The following is a 5822-nucleotide window of genomic DNA, read 5'->3' as shown; positions in this document are numbered from 1 at the left end:
CACCACACCCGACTGATTTTTGTATTTTTAGTAGAGACAGGGCTTCGCCATGTTGGCCAGGTTGGTCTCAAACTCCTGACCTCTGGTGATCTGCCCGCCTCGGCCTCCCAAAGTGCTGGGGTTGCAGGCGTGAGCCACCACATCGGGCCCCCATTTCTTTAGTGTACAGAAAGTATCTGGTGTAGGTGCACAAGCATACTGCAGTTTCTGTGTGCTTGCTTGTTTTTACTAAATGACCAGTGGCATGTGTTGATTGACATCCAGTGGAGATAGAGTGGGGAAGATACTGTTTCTGTGAAAAGAGTCCCTTTCTTCAGTGGCTCCTCACTCAGCTCTTACCCTCATCCACTAGTACTACTTTGCCCTCACTGATGTTAGAAACAAGTGCTTGGTGCCACAAAGAAAACCAGTACTTAGACAGACAACTTCTCAGCAGGACACATTTACTTCTGCAGAAGTGTGCTGCCTGCTTCCTGCCCATCGCAAGAGCACACACATCTAGGGGTTAGGGTAGGGGTTTTTATCCCTAAGGCAATTCCTATTCCTGTTTCTGTGTCCTTTCCCCATTACCTGGAGTCTGACCGCAGTCTAAGCTAACCTATTGGCTACTGTTTGAAATTGAATATGGCTAATTAGGCGGGAAGGGAGAGGCTGTACTTTGCTAAGGGGGGAAGTGTTTACAGAAGAAGTACAAGGCGTGTCTGGGCACGGGGAAAGGTTGTTTACAGAGTAAGAGTAAGAGGTTTGCTAGCTACAGATTAAGCAGAGAAACAAGTGCTCCTTACAGATTAAGCAGGAAGGGCTGTGTACAGAGCAAGAAAGACTAAGGAAGCTTTGAAGAGCAATTTATTGGTCTTAACCAAAACAAGCACAAAGAAACAAAAGAACAAAAATCTGCAACAATGTAAAAACCTTTGCAAATACATTTTTAGACTGGACGATTTTAATGCTTTTTATTGTTATAAATTCAAAGAGATTTTGTAACTAATCTTTCTGTTCCATACATGACAGTCTGTCTCCAGGTAGGGATAGGTGTTCCTAAAAAGAAGAAGAAGGAGGAGGAGGAGAAAAGGAAGGAAGGAAAAAGAAAAAAAAATAAGAAAGAAAGAAAGAAGAAAGAAAGGAAAAGAGAAAGAAAAGCAGAAAGAAAGGAAAAGAAAGAAAGAAAAAGAAAGAAAAGCAGAAAGAAAGGAAGGCAGAAAGAAAGGAAGGCAGGCAGAAAGACAGAAAAAAAAAGAAAGAAAGAAAAGAAAGAAAGAAAGAAAGAAAGAAAGAAAGAAAGAAAGAAAGAAAGAAAGAAAGAAAGAAAAAGAAAGAAAGAAAGAAAGAGAAAGAAAGAAAGAAAGAAAGAGGGGGAGGGAGGGGAAAAGGAGGGAAGAAGGGAAGGGATGTAAGGAAGTAAAGAAAAAAATTGAATCCTGAATAGTTTTCCCTCCACTTCCGGCGACTTGTTTTTTAAGTCAACTTCTTGTTCAAAATGAAAACAAAGTATCAAGTTTTTCTAGACTCTATGCGTGTCCATCTGACGGAAGACAACAGAAGAGAGGCTTAGGTTCATGAAAAATGTTTAATCCTTCTAGAAGCCGGCGCCTACTTAGGAGCCCCCTACAGGGAGCCTCACAGGAAATTTTCAAGTCTTACTTAGCCCAGAAGGTGCGTGGGAGGTGAGGGGTTTCTGTCCTGTACTCCCATAGACGTCTCTTTATGGTAAGATTTCTATTTCTTTACTATATACCCAGTAACAGGATTGCTGAGTCTAACGGTACTTGTGTTTTAAGTTATTTGTGAAATCGCCACTTTGCTTTCCACAGTAGCTGAACTAAGCCCCCTCCCCGGGCCAGGCGCCGGATGGTGGGCAATGGCAGTGGAGAGTGGGCGGGGCCGCAGAGGACAGGGCTCTGCGTCTCCCTCCCTGTGTCCTGTGCTCAGGGCGACCCCGGACTGCGGTGGCGCGGATGCCCGGCCCTGCCTCTGCGGCCATGGGGGAGGGGGAGCCGCGGGGGGGCTAGTGACGACGGCATCAGTGGTGACAGCGCCGGTGGCGGCTCTTGCGAGGGCGCGGGGTGTCGCCGAGGGCCAGGCGGGGCTACGGGCAGAAAGAAGCCCAAGCTCCGCGCGGTTCAGACGGCGGTGGCAGCGACGGCGCGGGCTGGAGATGGTGGAGTGGAGGGACCGGAGGAGCCCCGCAGGGACCGGGAGAATGTATTCACCGGGCAATCAAAGATCTATTCCTACATGAGCCCCAACAGATGCTCTGGAATGCGTTCCCCGCTTCCGGAAGAGAACTCAGTTACACATCACGGAGTCAAATGCCAAGGAAACCATTAGCCAGAATCTCCAGGAAACGAGAAGAGAAAGGCAATGCAATACGGAGCACCAGAAAGTCCCAAGAACAGAAGATCAAACATGCCAGGAGAAGTCCCCTGGCACCTTTTCCAAACCAATAATCTGAAGCAGCAGAACCCCCCAAAACTGTAACCTCGTCTTGTGATTCCACCAATGCAGCCATCGCCAAGCAAGCTCCGAAGAAGCCCTTCAAGGGCACACAGCACCCCCGCCCCCGCCGCCCCCTCCGGAAAAAAGATCAAGGAAAAACACAACAGACTCGCAAACTCTCAGGTTTCTACCCCGTCCGAAGCAGCTCCAGGAAGAGCAAAGGTGAGCTGCAGTCTGAAGAAAGGAAAATACCAGATGATTTGATTGAAGATGGGAAGAAAGAAGGAATGAAGATTGACCTCATTGATGGCAAAGGCAGGGATGCGATCGCCATCAAGCATTTCTCCCAGAGCGCCTTTGTGGTGAAATAACCACGGGGCCTCATCAAGATCGCGACGCCAAGATGCAGTAGGCTTTGTACGCACAGGACCCTCCGTGAGCTGCTACCCCTACTGTTTTCAGTATCCGAGCAAAACCTGCTGGATGCAACTAGAGACACAAATCGCTTAGGAAGACTGATCAATCACAGCAAATGTGGGAATTGCCAAACCAAACTGCAGGACATGGACGGCTACCTCACGGTCATCCTCAACGCCTCCCGAGATAGTGAGGCCTGGGAGGTGCTCCTATATTACTGTGGGGACCGCAGCAAGGCTCCCTGGAAGCCGTCGGGTGCCTGAAGCATTAACCCGGGCCTGGCACCCTCCCTGCCCCACCTTCCCTTCTTCAAAGGACAAAGTACCCTCAAAGGGAATCCATGTTTTTTTACACACTTAATCTTAGCAGATTACTTCAGATGCTTTTAAAAAGTATATTAAGCTGCCTTTTCACTGTAGTATTTAAATATATGTTACAGGTTTCCAAGGTGGACTTGAAGAGATGACCTTATATTACCAAAACTTTTCTCTTCTGGTTGTTTTTGGATTTGTTTTGCATGAAGTCAAACGTTTGTGCTTCCTGGCATGCAGTCAAAGACACAGCACTGGTTTTAGAAGAATGTCAAACATGAACATGAACTCCTCCAGTGGAAGAACCAGGACTGTCCCCCTACACCCCAATGTCCAGGGACAGGATGTGAGGAAGACGCTGCCTCTCAATTGCCTGGACCTGATGTTTCCAGGCCCATGTTCTTCTAACGTCTGAACAGGCACTCATTGAAGCCTTTGAATATGTTTTTAAAAGGTTTCACAGTAAGCTAGGCTTCCCGTCTGGCTTTCTCAAAAGGTTACTGAGCCTGTGACCCTGAGCATAGGCTGGGCATAGATTTACTCTTCCAAGCTGCCGCTTTTCTGAACATCTTGAAGCATCAGGGTGCGTAATGAAACTAGTGGTGGGCAGGGAGACTGTTGCTTACCTTCCCTGCTGCGACAGGGTTTCCTGAAACTGGGTTAATTCTTTATAGAAATGCAAACAGTAAGTTTATTTTAATAAAATAAAAAACAGAAAATAGCTTATAGATGTTTTCAAGTGAGTGAAGTGGCTGTCGGTTTTGAGAGCTTTCTTTTTTGCTGTAGATTTTTATATATGGTATAAAGAAGGGATCCAGTTTCAATCTTATGTATGTGACTAGCCAGTTTTCCCAGTGCCATTATTGAATAGGGAGCTTTCTCTTGAATCACTTACTTTTGTTGAATTTATCAAAGATAGATTGTTGTAGGTTTGTGGCTTTATTTCTGGGCTCTCTATTCTGGTCCCATGGTCTATGGGTCTGTTTTTGTATCTGTACTATACTCTTTAGGTTACCATAGCCTTGTAGTATAGTTGGAAGTTGAGTAACATGATGCTTCTAGCTTTGTTCTTTTTGCTTGGAATTGCCTTGGCTGTTTGGGCTCTGTTTTGATTCCATACAAGTTGTAAAATAGCATTTCTTCTAACTCTGTGAAGAATATCATTGGTAGTTTGATAGGAATAGCTTTAAATCTGTAAATTGCTTTGGGCAGTATAGCCATTTAAAATATTGACACTTTCTGTTTATGATGATAGAATATTTTTTCATTTGTTTTTGTCGTATCTGATTTCTTTGAGCAATGTTTTGTAATTCTCATTTTAGAGACCTTTCACCACCTCGGTATACTGTATTTTTCAGTATATTTTTTTGTGACTATTGTGAATAAGACTGCAATCTTGATTTGGCTCACAGCTTGGATTTCGTTTGTGTGTAAGAATGCTACTGATTTTTGCACATTGATTTTGTATCCTGAAACTTTGCTGAAGTTGTTTATCTTAGGAGCTTTGAGGCAGAGACTATGGGGTTTTCTAGGTGTAGAGCCATATTGCCTCTAAACAGAGATAGTTTGATTGCTTCTATTTCCATTTGGATGCCTTTTATTTTCATCTCTTTCATGATTTTTCTGGCTAGGATTTTCAGTACTCATTCAGTATGTTGAATAGGAATGGTTAGAGTGAGCATTCTTGTTTTTTTTCTGGTTCTCAAGTAAAATGCTTCCAGCTTTTGTCCATTCAGTAGGATGTTGTCTGTGATTTTGTCATTGATGGCTCTTATTAGGTTATGTTTCTTCAATGCCTAGTTTGTTGAGGATTTTTAATGTGAAGGAATGTTGAATTTTATGAAAAACTTTTACTTGTGGCTGGATCATATATGACAGTCAAAATTTCAACAGTCAACTGCATTCATGAGAGCTCTATTCAGGACCTCAGCAGTGAGCACTGTCCATCTGTGAGGGTGACCAACTTAACTTTTGACTTTGTACATACAAGTCACAATTTAAATTGTATGCCAAGCCTTGTTTTGACATATTCTGTACCACCTGAGGGAATTATACCATATGCTAGAGCTTCATAGTCCTCTGAGACTTCTGTGCAGGCAGGAAATCCAGGACATTACCAATTGCCCCAAGCCTAGCTATGGTCAATATCATCTTTTGGCTTGGTCTGGGTACAATAGTCAACACTGTGCTTGTGACATGGATCCAGAAATTAGTCAACGTCCAGTCTATTGCCAGATACACATATGACAGTCACAATTCCAACTGTGGACTGCACTCATGTGTGAAGGTGACAATCCTAATTGTTGGCTGTATGTGCCTATGAGAGTCACACTCTCGCTTGTCTGCTGGGTCCTGCTGTCACTCTTTGTAAAACCCAAGGGCTTTATAAAATACATGTGAGTGCTATAATCTTCTGTGACCTTTTTTAAATTAGGAGACCAAGGACCTTACTTGTTGCACTAAGTCTACCTATGAAAGTAAAAATTTATCCTATTGGCTAACTCCATGTAAGAAAGTCATTATTATGACTGTTGCATGGGCCTAGGTATAGGTCACAATCCCACCTATGGGCAGGACCAGGGAGGAAAGTCACAACACCTGAGTACTGGGCCAGGGAAATGTCAATATTTCTCTGTGAACAGGGCTCATGCAGGAAAG

The 5822-nt window shown here is 44.2% G+C and overlaps 1 pseudogene; it reads left to right on the top strand.

Annotated features, from left to right (window-relative positions):
- The first annotated feature begins 2187 nt into the window (after positions 1 to 2187).
- LOC108512356 (N-lysine methyltransferase KMT5A pseudogene) lies at positions 2188 to 3116 on the top strand (annotated as a pseudogene).
- The last annotated feature ends 2706 nt before the right edge of the window (positions 3117 to 5822 follow it).

The sequence above is a fragment of the Rhinopithecus bieti genome, unplaced genomic scaffold (assembly GCF_001698545.2).
Source record: "Rhinopithecus bieti isolate Rb0 unplaced genomic scaffold, ASM169854v2 scaffold_30197, whole genome shotgun sequence".
Lineage (NCBI taxonomy): Eukaryota > Metazoa > Chordata > Mammalia > Primates > Cercopithecidae > Rhinopithecus > Rhinopithecus bieti.
This window is presented reverse-complemented; position numbering and strand designations above follow the sequence as displayed.